The sequence below is a fragment of the Cuculus canorus genome, chromosome 5, assembly GCF_017976375.1.
Source record: "Cuculus canorus isolate bCucCan1 chromosome 5, bCucCan1.pri, whole genome shotgun sequence".
In the NCBI taxonomy this organism is placed as follows: domain Eukaryota; kingdom Metazoa; phylum Chordata; class Aves; order Cuculiformes; family Cuculidae; genus Cuculus; species Cuculus canorus.
In genome coordinates, this window is record NC_071405.1 from 6,694,386 (window position 1) to 6,713,920 (window position 19,535).

Here is a 19,535-nt window from a genome sequence, read left to right on the forward strand (position 1 = left end):
TTTCAGCTAAATTTACTAATAGCTGTGTGTCCTCTGTTCTTATCTATTAGTAGGATATATTCCTGTCAGTACTTGAAATTAAATAGATAGCTATAAATACAAGGTAGGTTCAGCCTCTGAATTCTTATGTTCAGATGATTCACTCTGAATTCTCTTTCTTCATGGAATAATTCTTATTTTCCTGTTTGGGAAATGCACTTACTTTATCTTCAATGCCCATTTTGCAGTGAAGACCTCATCAGTCGCCGGGTATTAACAGCATAAACATGCAGACTCTTTTCAGCATCTCACCCTTCTGTTCCCTTAATTTGTACTGTAGTGATACTCCAGTTGTCATTAAAAATACATATAGGACCTGCTGTTACGATAAACTGCAACAGCTAAAGGAGCATCAGTCAGGGCGAGGGTGGGGAGACCATCACCGCTATGTCTCTTTTGGAGACTTTGAAAGCCTGAAGTTGATGCCTGCATGGTTCAGTGCAGTTGTCCAGGTACCAGGATGGTACAAGGTGGTGTGACAGCTCACCCAGACGCACCAGCCCACTCCAGTGACCCATCTATGTGCTTATTAGCTCCAAACCAATCGTTCCTAACCCTCTCTCCCAGCCACTTGCAGCTGCCCTGCCCCATGCTCTTGGTCATGTTTGCGGGAGAGTACTGGGATTTGGTGAGGACATTGGCAGAGGGGAAGACCTGATTTCTGTTTTCTCTTTCCCTTTGCTGTTTTCCAGACAGATGAGTTTCCTGGGCTGGCTCACGGCGATGTTGCACGGTCAGGTATGTAGCAGGAGGGTTTCCCTAGTGTTGGGGAGTGAAAAGCATGGAAAGTTTCAGGGACGCTGAGAGCAAACCACGCTGTTGAACAGGACCCCCTCAACCCCCCCGGTAGAGCCCAGGTGGCTGGAGCAGCTTCTTGTGAAACCGAGGCCAATTGCCTCCAACAGGCTCTTGATGAAGCCATTATGTTTGTGACTAACTTCTTAAATATCTGCTTTCCTTCTTAGGTTCTCTCAAGAGCCTCCTGCTCCGCAGTTGACTCACACGCTAGCAGGTGCTGCTGGCAGAGATGGCACGTGCCGGATTCTCCACCCCTGTCTCCATACTGAGCCCCAGTGCTGCATCCCCAACCCTGGGGAGGGATTCTGCCCAGACCTGTCCTGCCACCAGTGGGGTCAGAGAAACAATGCTGTGAAGTAGCTCACAGCACCCAAAGACCCATCTAGGTGAAGGGAAAAAAAAAAAAAAAGTCAATTTTACTGTTTGTTTTACCTCTCAATGAGGAAGAAAGGGTTTTGCAGTGAACAAGAGCCCTGGCATCAGAAAGCAAAGCGCTTTTCACCCGGAAACTGTCTCATAATTTCTGTGATACATTCATATTTCTAAGAAATCACCGTTTTCAGTGCTGAGTACTGCATGGAGCAGATTATGGTGTTGTGGCTGGGCAGTCAGGGTAGGCCTGTGAACGAGTTAAGTCAGCTGCGTGGTGGTGATGAGAATTGGATTTAACTGCAGCTGTTACACCCCTGACAAATGAACCTGCCCTCCTAACAGTCTTTCTTAAGGGAGTGACAGGAGGGGGCAAACTCACACGATGCTGTAATGAAATAATCACCGGAGCACTTGTCCGAAAATTGTGCATCTTGCATTGCCTGAGAGTGAAGTAATTCAGCAACCTCAGCCCTGTGCTCACTATGCACTGAGACTAAGCGTGGACACAAGAGATGTACCTCATTTCATGGGTCAAGCAGGAAGTCAAGAGAAGGGGTTGCATTTCCTTGGGTCAGGGCAAGGGGATTTTGGCCCTGGTGCAGCTGCAGGGTGTGTCCTCTGTCTTCTGGCAAAGTCCTGCTGTGGTTAAGGCATGATTTGGTGTGCTGTGGGCTACAGGAGAGGAGGGCAGGCAACCACACGTCACACGCTCTCTTTGCGATGAAGTTCCCTTGGTGGCACATAGGTCACATCCTGGTGCAGCAGCTCCATCCATCTGGAAAAGACTAGGAAGGGTTGTGCAAGCAGCGAAGGCTGCCCAGATTCCCAATTGCTCTGCATGGATGCTGGGTTTAGCCCATTGAGACTGAAATGGCACAACCCAATTATTATGGGAGCTACAGCTGCTTCTTTGCTCCAGTGAGCCGTTTGCCAGCCTTGCTCTGCTCTCTTCGCTGCTGGAGGCCCTGCATAGCGTCAGCGAGGGCCGTGCAAACCAGCCATGAAAAACATCACCTCAGAGATCTCTGCAGCAGGAGGAGAGAAGGCAGCAGTTGTCTGTGTGCAAGGACCTCACACCATGTTATTAACGTTTAGTGGCAGGGAAAACATCATCAGGAAAGACTTTCCTCCCCAGCGCAGGGGCGAGGCCAAGTTCTGCGTTGGGACCGTGCTGAGCCAGCTAGTGGATCTATACAATTTCCAGACCCCTTCCTTGCTTGTCCTTAGCCTGGGAGAGCAGATACAGCACCACTGAGCTCATTCCTGCTTTTCCTTCCATATTAGGCAGACCCCTAAGTGTCGTGTCCTTCACAGAGCTAATATGATCTCCAGATAGCAGCAGATGGCACTCGATGGCTTGTGTGTGTTCTGTCCACAACTCCTCATGCATGTTTCACCCCAATCTGGGCTTCAATTCCCTCCCCCAACATTATACCCCATCCCATCGTGTCTTGGGGGTGCAACCACTGGACCATGCTCCTTCTCCTGTATAAGGATATCCAGCTGCCCCCAGTGGGTGTGGGCTCCTAGTGTGTGGGTACCACTTGGATCAAGGCTACAGATGCTGCAGAGAAATGTTCCTCAGAGAGGTGGCAGAAATATCTTTTCATCTTGGCCGGTGGCCTCCCTGTGGCCTGTCGCAAACAATTAAAAAGATAGCAGAATAACTGAAAAACGACACGTATATTTTCTTCACCTGGACCTCTGCTGATGTCTCCTCCTCCCTTCCTGCACTGTTGAGCTGCAGAGGAGTGAGATCATCCATGCAGCGGGTCAGCCCTTGCTGCCCCACCTGGTGCTCCTATGCTAAATATAACCAGGATGAGTGGCACCAGCAAACACATCTAATTGTCATGCAGCTGATTTTTATGGTAGATGTCTCGTGCTGATTTTCCACAGTAGTTATCTTAAAGATGGAGTGTGCACAGAATGAAAGCCTTGGAGATGCTTTACAGATGCTTGTCTTTAATGAGTGAAACTTGTACAGAATCTTGTCCTGAAAACAGTTGGATTTCAGATGTTTGGAATATCTGCACAATACATTTATCTTAGCTTGTGGCTTCAGCAAGGAGCACATTGTGCATTCTGTAACCACGGAGCAAGGGAATTTTGCCTCTACCTGACAGAAGAAATGGTCTAGCAATTGGTTTTGCATGATTAATGTAACCAAACGTTAAGTGTGCACATGAAATGGAACAAAGTGTTGCTCATGCAACTCCCGCAACGTGGTAATCAATCTGGGTCCAGAGCTGTGAATTTATTTTCTGGTGGGCAGATAGATAAAACCTTCTTTAATGCACAGTGAAGTGACATAATCCCAGGTGGGCAGAAACAAAAGCTTGATTTCACGTGGTTGATTCCCACAAATGAATCCATCATTTTGACACTTGGTGTAAACCAGAAGATGAGAAACAATGGGCTTGCTTGACAGTGAAGAGTAGATTACACTTAGGGACATGGTTTAAGGGAGTGTTAGGAATGGTTGGACTCGATGGTCCAGTGGGTCCTTTCCAACCTGGTGATGGAAATGATTCTATGATTATATGGGTCACCTTCTTGGGCAACAATATACCCTCCACCTGATAATCTTTTTTCCGAGCTGCTCAGGTGGTATCCTCAAGCACGGATCATGGCAAAGGCCAACTGGCATAGCTCCTCGTTCCTCCTTTGCAGATACTGCCAGTCCCGTGTCATCCTCTGCCATTGGTTTCTCATCTCTGAAGGTATTTGGCCTCAACAGCCGTCTCTTCAGAGCCTGAGCAGAGTTCACTGCTATGTGCTGAAATTCCCTTTTTTTCCCCAGCTATCAGGGAATGGTAGTGGCACCCTGAGGTCTTCCAGCGTAGTGGAAAGGTCATTTCACGTCTCATCCTTAATGCCTTCGAGGCTAACTTAAACATAGATACTATACGAGGAGGAAAAAGCTGAGACCTGGGACAACGTTCAGACATTTATGCTTTCCCCTCCCATCGCAGAGCAGCCTTTGCAGCCAAGGGGAGAAGGTGTGCACTTAGCTCAGAAAAATAAACAGTGTTCTCTGCTGCATTCCTGGACGTAATGTTTGCAGATCTGATATTCACTTGTGCCGCTCCGGCAAGCATTAGTTGGCTCTAATACTAAATATTTACATAGCATGTGTCACGTGTGAGCTGTGAGGAGGGGAAGCATCATCGCTCCCACTTACAGGGGAGTTAAGTCACTTGTCCATAGCTCTGGAAAGACCCTAGCAAGACCTAATAGCCAGCAGAGCCCCAGGACAGAGGGCTGCTCTCTTTCCCTGAGACTTTGTGAGCCATCCTCTTGAGGAAAGGTGTCCCTTGGCGGTAGGAAAGGAGCAGCAGGGAACTCAGCACAGGCAACTGGATAAACCTTTGAGTGCCCCATGGAAAATGAGGCCCTTGCATACACCGTGGTGGTATCACCGGGACCAGGCAGCTGGACCTGGTGCATGGCTTAATTTCACGTGGGAGACGATGCTAGAGGATTTAAAGGAGCAGCTGTCCCCTAACTCCAGAGATGACCAGACTTCTGAGAGAACTCATCTCTTCCAGCCTGCACAGCAAACAAATGCTTGCTCTTTCTGTTGACAACAAGCCATAAATTATCCTGTTATATAAAAGCGAACGGTAGCTCAAGGAGCTGTGCTCTGGCCAGCGAGTAGGCATTTTGTTTCAGCAGGGAAGGGCAAAACCTTTGCCTTTAAGTGAGATGCCCCCAGTTTACCCAGGTTGTTGCCCAGCAGCGTGCTGGCTTTCTATAGGTTTGTACAGTAAAGGTCGCAGAGATAGCTGGGGAATAACACACTCCTCTCCCTCCATGTCATGCGGACAGAGCTGAATGTCTCTTAGGACTGGTTGTCTCCTGCATGTTTATTTTATTCAGTGGTATCATGTCAGTGTGTCTGTCTAAATATAGCTTCTGTGAAGAGCATTTCTAAGTTTCCTGTTACAGTTTCAGTCGCAGTTACCTTACAGTAAATGGAGGAAAATCAATGTAATCTCCATTACATGCTGCGTCTAAATGTGCCTTGCTGGAAATTCTGTCCGGATTGATTCTCCTCTTGTGGAAACCGCCCATCCTCTCTGCCCCTCTTTCTGTCTCTCTCTGTCTCTCTCTCCTTCCTTTTTCATTGGAATAAACCACAATTTTATAATTTAAAAATCCTCACTCTCCTTTGTCTGATGTGCCCCGCAGATAAGGCTCTCTCAGGAACTGACAGTGCAGAAACCATGGAGTCCCTGGACAGAGTTGCAACTGCAAAGCCTGGATTAATTGACTCAGTGGCATTTGGACATGACCGTTTCAGCAGCTTCTACAGAATAAATTGAGCAGAAGTGTCAAATTCAAGGTAATCTCTGAACAGCAAATATTAGCCTAGAGCTTACTTCTTACATCTTTTACAGGTTAGATGATCCTAGAAGTAGCGAGAAAATGATTAATTTAAAAAACCTTATTCCCTTTGCCATGGTGTTTAAATACAGCTCTTTTACCCATCTGCACTGCCTTCCAGTAACACGTATCTGCAGATACACAGAAAAAATACTATTATCAAATCCCTGTAGTGTCAGTGTCAGCCGGTCACCAGTAAACAATCACAGCTATAAAATGATCCAACAGATGTTATGCTAGAGATGAGTAGTCCAAAATAGAAAGTATAAAAATACATCTGCAGGGCCAAATCACAACCTCTTTTTTATGCCTCGCTCTGCCATTTCTGGCCCACAATCAGCTCCTCGATTCCAAATGTAGGTAGTCCTGCAGCCACCAGCACATGCTGGGATGGGACAGGGTGGGGGGATGTTGTCGTATGGGACCCTGCTCTCATTATCCTAAACAGGTTCATTTGAGATTTAGTATTATAATTATTATCTGCCCCTCAAATATCTCTGCACTCCAACACCAATTTGCCAATTCCAGTAGATTTCAAAAACGGTGCATATTAATGTATACTTTTAAAGACTTGGAGCGGAGGTAGAATTTAATGCCCGGAGGAGTTGTGTTGGTATGTGCAAAAAGAAAGGCATCAAAGCCTCAGCTGCTGTAGAAAAGGGGAGTGGGTTATAGCAGAGACAGATCAAGTCACAGAAGTGGATGACACCACTGTGCTGCTTATGGTAAGATGGGGCTGGATCTGGAGTCCTACGCTCCCGTCATGTGTCTCTATTCCATGAGTCCAGCAGAGCTGTTTCATCAGAAGACTTTGGTTTTTTTTTCTAGCTTCCACATCTGAGATTCTGAGAACAAAAGGAGACCAGAAAGTCCTCAGGAGTTAAGGAGCTGCTTTACATAAGGATATCTCTCAAAGCCAGGAGAAAAATGCAGGGTTATTTTGTGAATTTTTTAGAAGGAGGGACCTAGAAAAGGTAACAGCAACATCCTCTCTGCGGAGGAGGGTGCTGCAGACAGGAGGACCCCAAAGAGGGACCCTACAGGCCTGTCACCATCACGTCCTCGGGAGCTCGTTCCTACAAGTGAGGAGCAGATGACACCAGTCATTTTTGCCTGCAGTTGTGCTATCTTGGGCTGTGATCCTATCAGACCTTGTGAGTCAAACAAGACGAGGCCACGACAGCAGCTGGCTGGGACATTTCCAGGAAAAAGAAGCAAGCAAGCAGCCTTTACAAATTTGCTTTTACAAATCTTACCCTCTGCTCAGTTCAGGGCCCATGCAAGGAGAGTTGGACGTGGGACAGAGTGGGACACTAAAGCCTCAAATCCGGAGTCGGTTCAAAGACCCCAGTCCAGGGCTGTGACATGGTATGGGCACGAGGTAGAATTTCAAAGATCTCCTGAGCTGTCTAAAGAGTTTCTTTGGCTTTAAAGGTTGTGTCTTCTGCTTAGGCTAGCATCGAACAGAGATGAGTGAAACCGACACAGACCCTGAGCAGAAATGGGACCTGCACAGCCAGAAAGGAGGGATGGGATCAGCGGAAGGGAGAGAAGCAGGTAAACTGCTGGGAGAGAGTAAGATGTTCTGCTCTGATCTCTGAAGTAACCGGCTGCTTCGATAAGAAACAACAATGGCCAAATAAGCCCTGGCAATTTCCATCAGTGCCAAGCTCCAAAGCAGGAGAGACGATCCAGACGACACAGGCCGTTGGCACAGCAGATATCCTAATGCCCAGGATGGGGCTGGCTGCCTCTCCAGCCTGCTTGGGAGGGCTGGTGTGTGATGAGCCTGACCCTCCAGGCATATCGGTCCATGCTGGTGCAGCATGTTCATCAGCCACAAACCCACGGAGCAGCTGTCCTGTGTGCTTTCACTTCCCTGGAGCAGATCTGTCTGCTGGAAAAGGTATGGGAGGGCAGTGCCTGGTCCCTTGGGCTACAAACACTGCCCTGTCTCTGTTGACAGGAGAAATGCAGATTATGTATTTTGATGGCTCTGGGGACAGTAGCCTGTAGGAAATAGTCACTGTTGTTCCTTCCTGCCTGTGGTTGTACCCCAACAGTACAAGACAACCCCATGGTTCTATGTTTCGGATGAGATGGGGGTCAGAGGCTTAGCAGCTCTCTGCAGGCAGCTCTCCGGCAGGTGCTAATTTCCTGTTTCACAGCACTAACAGACAATTTTAATGTGATCACAAGACCTCCCATTCCCCAATGCCTTTGTCTGGGGGTGAATATGCTCGCACCATCTCAGTTTCACAGACTGAACCGTGGGACACCATACGCATGTGGCAATACAAGAGCTACCAAACCCACAGAGGTGGCTTTGTAACGGAAATCAAATGAGATGTCCTCTAAAACACATTGTCTGGAAAGGTTGCAGCTCAACGCCAATGCAGGTGATGGCCCTCCAGTGCTGCCCCAGCACAGGCAGTACACAAACTCTTCCCTGCCCAGAGGATAGTGCTGCCAGGGACAGTGTGCTTCAACTGTCTGCACCCTCCACCCAACGCCTTCTTGAGCTTGGGCATACAGAGCTATCTGGAATGTTCATATTCCTCATAATAAAACCAGAACAACTTTTCAAGGTTGCCTAGCTGGTGTTTATTTTCTTCTGAGGTGGCTCGTACGTCTCTAATTCTTCACAGATTAATTCTTGCTCCCTGTGTTGTTTGGGTTTTGGGTTTTTTGGTTTTTTTTTTCCAATTTTACAGAGACTTGGAGCTGAACTCATTTACTCTAGAAAGAATGCTTATTGCTTCAGCTTCTCGACCCGGGTTAAAATCAATAGCATTAAAGTTTCTTTTAAACACTTTACTTTATCAAAGCAATTTTCTCAACATTCCAGCCTGCTGTCAGTTTTTTTCACTGTTATTTGCAATGCATTAGATGTAGTAAGAGTATTTCACAATCCCATCTGCTTTCAAAGACCTTTCTAACAAGGCCTGCAATGAGACTATAATTCATTTGATGACCTTGGTCAAAAAAGAACACAGGACCCAAGGTGCAGCACGTGCAAAGGGGTTGATAAACTCACAGGTCTTCTTATAAAAAGGGGTTTATGTGTTAATATCTTGCCAAAGCTGGCTGGCCTTGTGTACATCCAGCAACATTGCTAGAGAGAAGCTAGCTATTTATTCAGCTCATTTGAAAACCTTGAAATACATTTCTGCTCTTAAATACACCCCATAGGCTGGCAAATTTTTGTGCCCATGAGCTGATGTTTGCAAATACACTGTGCCGTTTTCTTGTCAGCTGAACAAATGCGCGTGCAAAGTTGCTCAGCTGCAGAACTTGAAAAGTATAATCAGAGAGAAGAGTTTGGAGGAAGGAAGGTGGGTGAATAAATTTGCCACGTGTGAAATATCTGGGCAGGTAAGTCCCCTAATGAGAGGGCAGCTGGGTTTTTCATGTGTGGTGTCCTTCTGCAGTGCAGACTTGCTCAGCTGTTGCAAAACAGGGCTGCAGCAGACTCATCACTTCCATGGGGTTTCAAGCTCTACACGGACCAGGCTTTGAAATTTCCCCTTACTTCTTAAATCAGGTCACCTCTTGGGTGCTGGTTGAGGCATTAGAAGTCTAATTTTAGGCTCTTGGCTGCAGTGAGCATCCCTGTGAATGCTCAGCTCCTCTGCCAAGCTTCTGTAGGCTGGAGTGGAAATTTGCATCAGGGAAGCTTTACTGTCTGCGCTCCGAGTAAGGAATAAGAAAACAAGATGTAGAAAGACCATCTGGATAGAGCGACATCTGAGAGGGCAACACGTGCAATGGAGACAGAATTAGTTATTTTGGTTTTCAGCATAGTTTTAGGGCCAAACCTGTGATGTTTCCTTGTCTTTCCACCCTCCTCACATCAGCTCCTGGCAGCTGCAGGCTGCCACCGTGCTGACTGTCCCTGAAGCCTGTCGAGCAGTCCGTGCTCTGTGCCAGCACTAGGAGTTACCCATAGGAAAAAAAACTGAACCAGAGAGTAAGTGTGAGCAGCATGAGATGCTGTTTGCCCTGTTGTCCCATCTCACATCTGCTGCAAGCAGGGAGGGAGATGAGAATGGCAGAAAAATTGTCTCTTGTGGGAAAAGAGGTGGGAGCAGGAATGGATGGCCAAGACTTTTAGGAAGACAGGGATGTCTGCTTGCCACCCTATGCCTGTGGTTACACATACATAACTAATATTCTGAGATAGCCCTTGGGTTATCTGATGATGCAGATTTGCTAAATACCTGTTTGCAAAGGACAGTTCTTTCACAGTAGTGTAACTTATCTGAGATGCAGGCTGTATGCATGAAAATACAGTTCTTTGAGCTCCTCAATTCAAAGCACTGTGATGTGATAGTGAGATACATATTATAGGGTCTTAAATCATGTCTAGAGCACTGATTACTAATTCACATAGTCCTGTCTCAGCATGCACCGGGATCAGGATGAGACCTGGGAGAGATTCTCCGGGGATGAACTATTCAAGTGTTCCAAATTCCTGCTTGGCGTTTGGGAGAGTTTATTGCTTAAGTGCTACCTTCATTTTCCAGCATTTCGACTTGGAGAAAGCCTGTGCTGCTTGCAGAGAAGATCCTGCGGATGTTTTGGACACAGCAGTTACATCCAGCCCCTGCCTTACACAGGGTTATAGACACAGGGCTGCTAGCAGAGAGTCAAATGCTGGACCTTCTAGTGGAATGACCTCTGCAGGTCAAAATTTCACCAGGAACATTCCTGCTCTATTTCATACCTTTTTTTGCATTGTTTCTTAGAACGTAAAACCCAATTGAACAGATCGGCACGGTACCACTCAGATAAATGCAAATGTTTTCCAGTGTTTGAAGGAACAAGGGTGTTTACCGTGTCCCTTCACCCCAGGTCTCCTGTGCCCATTTGCTACACAGCATCTTGATAGGTAACTGCATCGCTAGCTTTACTCCAGGTGTTCATTACACATTTTACAGGGAACATCTGGCCCACTCCTGCATTTGCCCCCACTGAGCCACTGAGGGATTTTTGCCTCTTCAGAGATTCTGGAGGATGAACCTGCAACTGATCAGCCTCCTGTAAATGGGTGGCTGATTTTCAGAAGAAAATATTTTTTTAAATAATGTCTTTGTATTTAAATGACAATGTTAAAATTCTACTGTAAGTTCTAGTCCAACATGTCATACCCAGGGGTGAGATCTGTGGGATATCTGAGGCAACCACTCCGACAGTGCATCCAGAGACATTAAGTAAATAAGGCGCTGTAGGTAATAAAATATATCCACGGGAAGAATTTAAACAATCATCCTGAGCCCACTTGTGTACATGTCCTTACAGACCCGTACACAGGGATTGCTTTCAGCAGCTGTGTATTCCAGGGCATATTTCCAATGGTAAGAAAAATACTCAATTTAGAAAATAGTGACTTAAGGGCAAAACCTCTGTTTCCCCAAGCACCTCTGAGAAACCCCTAAATGCATGAAGCTCAATACTGCTACTGAGCTGTTCATATTTAAATGAGTCCTACCTAAAGAAGACCTAGTTTGCGTGCTGAAGATGACTTTAGATAGGGGAGTTAATTAGTTTGCAATCCACAGCTGCAGATATCAAATGGAAAAGCTTGTTGTTTTACCTAGCTCCACAACTCTACAGAGGAAATAATGGCCAGGCACTGAAATTGAGATTTACTCCAGTAGCCTCAAGTGAGGGCTGCTGATAAGCAGCAGGAGCAGTCGGGTGGTAAGGCAAGCAGACAACATTTCAAGAAGCCGCAGGGCAGGGCCTCATTGGGACAGCCTGTAACAGATGCTGCAGACACTTTCTTGACCAGAAAAAAGGTTCTGGAGGGAAACACAATGGCTCTGTAAAGAGGGAAAAGCAATTCCCCCACATATTTCCCTCCCCATGTCCTTTTTCTGGTCAGCTCTGTGGCCAGAAGTCCTGGAAAACCGGTGAGTGCTCTTTTTCTTCAATAGCATTTGGTGTTGACTGCACCTCATAAGCCAGATATATCGCTTCAGGAGCTGTGCCAAAACAATCAAGGCAAAAAGAAGTCTTGCTATCTTCCTGCGTAATGAAAGTTAACGTAGACCCTTCTCTGACAACGATGAAGTTGTATTTATTTGCATCCATCCTGGTTTGGCCCCATGGTTGCAAATAAAACCATATCATTTCCATCAAGACAGAAAGGAGCCAAAAATTTCCCTCTGATTTCGGAGAGCTCTTGAGGTGGGCCTGCTTCATATTTCCAAGAAAAACTGTGAAACCTGAAAGAATTAAGTCAAAATCCTTTATCATTACAGTGTGAGACTCTTGGATTTCTTGTGGAGGAGATAGGAAAAAGATGTTTGAGATTATCAGAAAGGCAACCTAATGATCATGGTTACTAAGGTCGTATACACGCCACAGGCAAAGGTGTGTGGACAAGCTCGCACCAGGCTTACGCTCCCCAAGCTGTTGCTACTGATCCTGCAGGCATCTCTGTGCTGGGCTCGGTGGAGCTGCTGACCCCACAGGTGACCCAGCCTGAGAAGCTTCAGCCTGTAGAAGTCACGCTTCCACATGAGGATGGAAGAAAGGATTTCCTGATGGAGAATGATGGAGCCATGAGGCTTCCTGGGGCCCTCCATGGTGTAGGGTGCTTCATTTGTGCTGTGGCACAGGTCCTTCTGCTCCTGGGCACTGTGGGCAATGATGGCAGATAGCTGTGTGCCACCAAGCGCTTTCTTTGCAGCCCACACTGAGCAGATCTGATCCTTTGGGATCTGATTTCTTCTTTTGTGATGATTTTCATCAGTGCTGAAAAGCAGCTGTGCAATGAATTCAGTGCAAAAACATCCCCTTAGAGAGGTACCAACACACAGCTTACTGGGGAAAACACCTTCCTGTAAAAGAGCCTTTTAAGCACAGCTTGGTTTAACTCCACACACTCTCAGTGTGGCAGCGATGCAAAATTAAGAGCTTTTGGCTCATTTGTCTATAATTAAACTGAGCAGGAGGCAAAATATTCCATTATGACAACTTCAGAATAGAAAGAAATAGGTCTGAGCAGATGTAGATTTGCAGGATAAGCAAATTAATTCAATTCTACTTAGTTCCCTTTACTGTTTGAATCCTTTGTTCCTTGATTTAGAGTGTCAAATACAGCATTCATGCTGTATTCATTACAAAAAACACATGCCAGGAGAGACAGATTAATCTGCAGGTAGAAAATACATCCAGTATCCTTGTAGGTCTGTTGTATTTCCCTACTGTCCTGCAACCTTCAAGACCTTGGCTTTCACCCAGGGACAGTGTTCTACAAAGAAATACACCATTCTCAAAGCCTTTGCAAGTGAAATGATGCCTTCAATGCTGAAACCTCTCAGGATTACAGTGCTGTGTTAGGTTTTAATAAATAAGCAGACTGAGCTTCCCGGTCTCCGAATTTTCAGGTGAAAGCATCGTGCCTTTTAAAAGGCTGTTTGGTGGCCTGGTGTTGGGAGGCAGCCAGACTGACTTCCACACGCAGGGCTGGGTGATGAGTCCCTCCCTGCAATGTCCACCTGTTGTCACCCAGGGCAGCACAGTCCTTGAGGCTGGAACTTTTCTTGGAGGACTGGAAAGCCCAAGCCTGTAAATAGTGTTAATGCAAATCACTTGGAAATAAGTTCAATTGAAAACAAGCAAGAAAGCAAACAAACAAACAAAGGATATTTCCTGAAGTCACACGCTCTTTCTGAAAAATTGAGCTTGGGTTTAAAGGAATTTTTCCTTCAGAGGTCTTGGAGAGGTCTGTGGCTCCTCTGACTTCCAAGTTTAGACTGAGACATAATTCAGCCCTTTTAATAATTGAAAGGCATTTGAGTCTTCTTATTCCAAAGGAGCAGATAAGCAGCTTTCTAAGTACTAAAACTCAGGCTTGTTTTATAAGGGGCATTAGTACAATAGTCTTTCTGTGCTTAATAGTGTGTTTCATACCCTAATAGGAATATTAGTGTACACACAGGCTTAGGGGAATTGTCTGATATTTTCATTGTTTGGCATCTGCATTTCCTGAAAAGTGAATATCAAACTATTGTAAATTAAGACTGTATCATGAGCTGAGATGCATGACCTTTGTTGTGAATATGAGAATTCACTGATACGCTGAATGGCAACAGCTTGGTGTTCTAATTTGGTAAAGGGGAGGTGAGCACATACAAAAAATCAGTCCTGAAACACAGATCTCTTGGCAGAGTGTGGATGGTGGGATCACAGAAACAGGTCGAGAGAAACACGGGATCCCTGCCTTTGTACTGCAACACAGGTCCTGAAGTCCTGGTTCTTCACTGACCATTTATTACTTACTGGATTTATGTAGAGAAATGTTGAAAATAGCAGAAATTTTAGAAGAGTTAATTTGATCTGAAGCATCCGTGCTCTGCACACAAACGGCTGGCGGGTGTGTTGAACATTGCATCAGTTTAATGGCCTGGAATATCCGCTCTGTATCGAATACTGTGCACAGTATCTAATGTCTCTGGGTAGTACAAAGAGACAGGCACACAACCTTGTGCCTCAGAGCAACCCAACTGCCCAAAACCAGTTAAAGGGAGGGAATTAATTCCTGACATGCACAGACGGCCCTTGTTGACTCCAACACCTCATCCCTATAGACCAGCCTGGTGTGACACCAGGGGAGACCTTATTACTCTCTACAACTGCCTGAAAGGAGGTTGTGGAGAGGAGGGAGCTGGGCTCTTCTCCCAAGTGACAGGGGACAGGACAAGAGGGAATGGCCTAAAGCTCTGCCAGGGGAGGTTCAGGCTGGATATCAGAAAAAAATTCTTCACAGAAAGAGTCATCGGGCACTGGCAGAGGCTGCCCAGGGAGGGGGTGGAGTCGCCTTCCCTGGAGGTGTTAAGGTGGATGAAATGCTGAGGGACATGGTTTAAGGGAGTGATAGGAATGGTTGGACTCGATGCTCCAGTGGGTCCTTTCCAACCTGGTGATTCTATGATTCTATGACACGGCAGAAAGTGTGCTGCTTCGCTGGCGAAATGAGAGGAGCTTCAAAATGCCCCAATGCATTTGATTGCTTTCCTTCAGGTAAACACTTCACTTTTGTTTTGTACACTGTATAGGATGGGTATTTGCAGCTGGAGAATGTCTGCAGTGGAAGGGCACATTGCACGAGACACCAGAGTACTGCCCCTACAGTCCCATGGGCTCTTCCCAAGTACCAAAGGCTTCCTTGTGCTGTGAGTCTTGACTGGAGGTGGGTCCTGAGCCCCTGACGCATACAGAGTGGTCCTGCCTGGTTCCAGATTCCTTTTCCAGACCTACCTGCTTCCAGGGGCTCAGCACAAGGTCTGTACTTATCTTGACAAATCACCAAAATTCGTATTCCACATAAAAGTTCTAAGAATGGCATGTGAGGAAAACCAAAGTTCCTCATTTTTGTGTCAAGAGTAAATGCTCTGTGTTAATTCTGCACTGCTATATGCACATTTTGAATGTGCTTTATGAAGGCAGCAAGGCAAAAATAGATCTCCAAGCACCAGTCCTGTGATGCTGAACTGCCACAGTCAGCTCCAGCCCTCAAGACCATCTCTGAGCTTTTCCAGAAACAAAACCTTACAGAACAATGTTTTACAAGGAAATGAGTCACTTTGTGTTGCATTGCATGTTTCCATTTCTTCTCTTTCCCCACCAGGCAGCCCTGGGTGGGTGCCCGGGTGCTGATGGCAGAAGAAAAGCTGGAAGAAATGCATCGTCCTGCAAGCAGAGCTTTGGGGCTGGGTCTGTGGGATGCTTGTGCCTCAGGCCCATGGGATGCTTGTATTTCAGCTCTGTGGGCTTGCCCTCTTCAATAGCATCACTAAACCATTCTGGAGCAACCACCTGGAGGCAGAGGTGCAAGGGAGTGGGCAGTAGCCAGAGCCCCTGCACTCGGAGGCTGGCTGCATGAGCCCAGTTTCTCTGGAAAAGCATCTAAAAATAGCCATGGGAGATATGCCACAGGCTGTGCACTCCCCGTGCCAGGTTTGTTTTATATTGCAGTAGTGCTGGGAGTCAGGCCCAGGCCACGTGCAGCGCCCGCCCAGGATCAAGGGCCAGGGACTGGGGGGAGGCATGTCTGGGCAGCCGCAAGCCAGCGACCGCGGCCAAACGCGATGCCCTGCAGCCAAACGCGATGCCCTGCGCTCTGCACCCCTTCCCTCCGAGCCATAATTCTAGCTGGGTGTTAGTCAGGCTCCCGTGGTACCCTCATCCCTCTGACCCACATCCAGAGCTGCTCGGGGTGATTGTTCAATCTGAGGAGGTCACACGAAGGATCGAGGTGGTCTCAGTTTCTTTATCCCTTGTAAGAGGGTTTGCACTATAAGACGATACCTTACTCCAGAGCAGCCTGGTCAAGTGGAAATCAATACTAGCTAAGTAAATGCTGATCATCCTGCTTAGAGACTTGAATTAAAAAGCTTTACCAATCAGCCTTGATTGATAGAAAAAGGACAGGGCATTAGGATCAGTCATGCAGCTTTAGAAGGCAAGACCATCACCTCAGCTTTTTTGCTTCTTTTCATGTTTGCTGACGCCTCCCCTATTAATCAAACTAGGAGCAGAGCAGTATCATTACCCACAGAATATTTACGCATCATTTCTGCCAATGAGAAAAAACCAAATCAACATATTAATGTCCACCTAGGAGCTAAATCCTGTGCTAGAGAGAGCTGTCACTCTGCTGTGATCAATAAACCCGTTAGCCTTTGCTCAGTGCCTGGGCTCTGTGAGAGCCCCTGCAATCAGATCTTATTATTTTGATGTATTGGTGTTATTTTGACTGTGCTCATCTGAGAAACTGGGATCAGATTGCATGGAAGAGCAATAAAAGAAAGATAAAAAACAGAAGCCAAAAAAAAAAAAAAAAAGCCCACAAAGGCATTAGAGGTAAAATAAAGTCATTTGAAAAGATGAAGCTGGCAGCATGACCAGGAAGATACAGCAGATGAAAGCGTTGGGTACAAAGCTGGGCCATCTCCTGCGTATTCCTCCGGCTGTGTTCTGCCCGGGAGCTGCTCAGTGAGACGCTGCAGGGCTGCTTCAGACGGGGCAGCCTCCACCCTTACATCAGCTGGCAGGGGATGCAGAGATAGTGACTGCTGCAGAGGGCCAACGTGAGGATGTGTGTTTTCCATACATGCCCAGCATCGGCCTAGTGCTGCTCCCTTTTTGCACTGGGAGTTTGTTGCAAGCCTCCAACTCCCTACTCGGTAACCATATTGCATAAATATGAGACAAAAGTATTGGAGGCAGAGGTTGCTCACCACAGCAGATGGGGTTTTCTGAACAACTAACTATAGTTGTGCAATAACTAAGCACAGATTTTGAACGTGATATTGACTGCTCTGCCTGCTTCTGAGGTTTCTGCACTGATGCTGGATCCCCAGCTACCCCAACCATGATAGGAAGAGACAGATTAGATCCTGACATTCATCCCAAAGACCAAGGAGACACATCGTGGATGTGCCCCTCCGTCTCCTGTTGCATCTGGAAGGTCCCAGCCCCTGGGGCTGTGTTTGTCCTCGCTATGCCTTAGGCTCACCTAGGGGGTTGCAACCCAGCAAACCCACCAGAGCTGGAGCCAACGTGCTGCAAAACTGCCCTAGGGCTCCACACATGATTGATAGCAGCACAGAGCGGTGGGACTGGCAGAGTGGATTAGCAGCTGATGGATTGCTGTAACTCAAGCTCTCACATCTCCGCTGCACCGCCAGCTCCAGGGTCACCAGTGCTTTGGCTGACCAAACCTGGCCAGGCCACCGAGCTTTGACTTAAAGTCTACTGAAGTATGAAAGCTGTGGAGGGGGAAAACCCAACTAACATCTCTGGGGAGACCCATGGGGAGTGTTGAGGTCCTTATAAAGTCCCTCACCAGTGCTTTGGCTGACCAAACCTGGCCAGGCCACCGAGCTTTGACTTAAAGTCTACCAAAGTATGAAAGCTGTGGAGGGGCAAAACCCAATTAACATCTCTGGGGAGACCCGTGGGGCCTCTTGAGGTTCTTATAAAGGCCCTCGCTTTCAATATTGAATAGGAAAGACGAGCTGGAGATGGCATGGCATGTGAGTGCAGTACCTCTGGTTTTATTTTCCTGATTTTATCGGAAAAGGAGCACCCCGAAACCCCAGGGAGGGAGCGGGGAGAGCTTGAGGGACGTAACGAAGGAGGTTACGCAAGGAGCAGAGCAGGTTATCAGTGGGAGTGCATTCCTGTGGGGCTGAGCGGGCTGGGCAGCCAGGGCCTCTTTCACAAGCCGTGGGGATCTGTTTGCACAGCGCCCGCCGTTTTTCCCAAGAACATTTCTTAAATTGTTTCTAGCACTCTCAAGTGCGTGATTGTGCCTTGTCCAGTTATTCCAGAGAAGTATAACCTGAACACCCCATCCCCACAAACACACGACGATGCTTCCAGCGGGACCTGCACGGTGAGGCGTGTTTTATTCACCACCAGTTCCACTGACCAGAATTTCTCATTGGAAACCCAGTTAGTGACTGTGGCCATGAAACCCATCCCCATGCCCAGGCTTGTAGGAGCAGTCGCAGCTCTGGAGGGGACCAGCAGGCTGAACACACAGTTTCCCATGGCCTCAGCCCTTTCTCATGGCTCCCGGGAAAGCTTCAGAGGTGGCAGCCAGGCTGTGCCACCCACAGGGCACAGCCAGCACCTGGCTCTGCCCACCAACACTTGCTGGGGGCTTTGAAATAGGCTGGAGAACAGGACCAGATACCCCAAAGCAGTGGGGCAAGGCTCATTTATTTTCCTACCACCTCTTAAAAACTCCAACAGGACAGGGTTCAAACCAGGATGTGTTTAGATGTGATGGACAGGAACTCGGATGGCAGTGTTCAAAGGGCTCTCATGAGGGTGGCCTCAGTCCCAGGAGGTCCCCACTCTCACACGTGCTGCTCGTGCAGCACCTGGTGCATCCCCAGCTGGTTGGACTTGGCCAAGCGAGGGCCGGCTGCTGGCTGCCACAAGCATATTTTTAACTATCATAGCAACATTTTGCTCTCGTAAAACGATAAAATCATCTTTATCTTACTATTGAATGCTTTACCGATCGTATCTATACCCTGAGCACGGAACCACAGGGATTTTTCTGTTGTCAAGGCTGGGGTATGAGAGTAGCCATTAATTGATGATGGTCAACAGCCATTCTTGCATTGCCCATTCCCAGCTCATTTTCATCGTAACCAAGGGTCTGAAAGGAGTTTCTCAGAGCACGATTGTTTTTGAATGTTTTATTAAAGACTGAAGCCAGCATAGGATACTGATTACTTCAGCCGCAAAGCAGTACAGTGCTTGGCTGGCAGGGCTTAATACTTATCTGATTGTATTTCCAATTACGAGAAATGCACTGAGGCCAGTCCTGAGGCAGGCCAGAGAGCTCCCGGCGCTGCAAATCTGGGCCATTTAGCTACGTTATGACTTCTTCTCTTCCCTCGTGATTCATCTGCAGAGCAATTAAGGCCCTTGTAAAAATGTGTTCCCAATTAAAGAACAAGACTGGCTTTCAAGTATTGGACAAATGGAGGAGTAACTTTTGCAGTAGCACTGTATTCGTTAGAGCATCCTTCTTCTAGTTGATAGCAAGGAAAATCCTGTGTGAATGAAGAGTCCTGTTGGGAACCTGCTCTAAAGTCCATTGAGTCCTTCCTTAAATTAAATTTGAACCTGGACCGGGGCTGACGCTTTCAGAGTTCCACATTACTGCTGTGCTGTTTGCGATGCAGAGAAGGCAAAACCCCTTTTGAGAGGCTGAGCCTAAACAGGAGCTAGATTGCAAATCACTGGTACCTGCTGGCCAGACTACTTGGCAGCATCCCTGGGACTGCAGAGACTGCGCTGTGCCGCTGCTCAGGCAGCATCCCTGCCCCGCTGCTTACCTCCTCCCTAACGCAGCCACCGAGACCAAAGCTGCAAATCCACCGTGTATGCACGGGCCTTAT

At 47.2% G+C, this 19,535-nt stretch overlaps 1 long non-coding RNA gene across 1 annotated transcript; it reads left to right on the forward strand.

Annotated features, from left to right (window-relative positions):
• Positions 1-688: 688 nt before the first annotated feature.
• Positions 689-6,602, forward strand: LOC128852358 (uncharacterized). The gene is made up of 4 exons (XR_008450158.1): positions 689-777; positions 1,005-1,223; positions 5,404-5,557; positions 6,427-6,602. It is a non-coding gene; the product is annotated as an uncharacterized LOC128852358 (long non-coding RNA).
• The last annotated feature ends 12,933 nt before the right edge of the window (positions 6,603-19,535 follow it).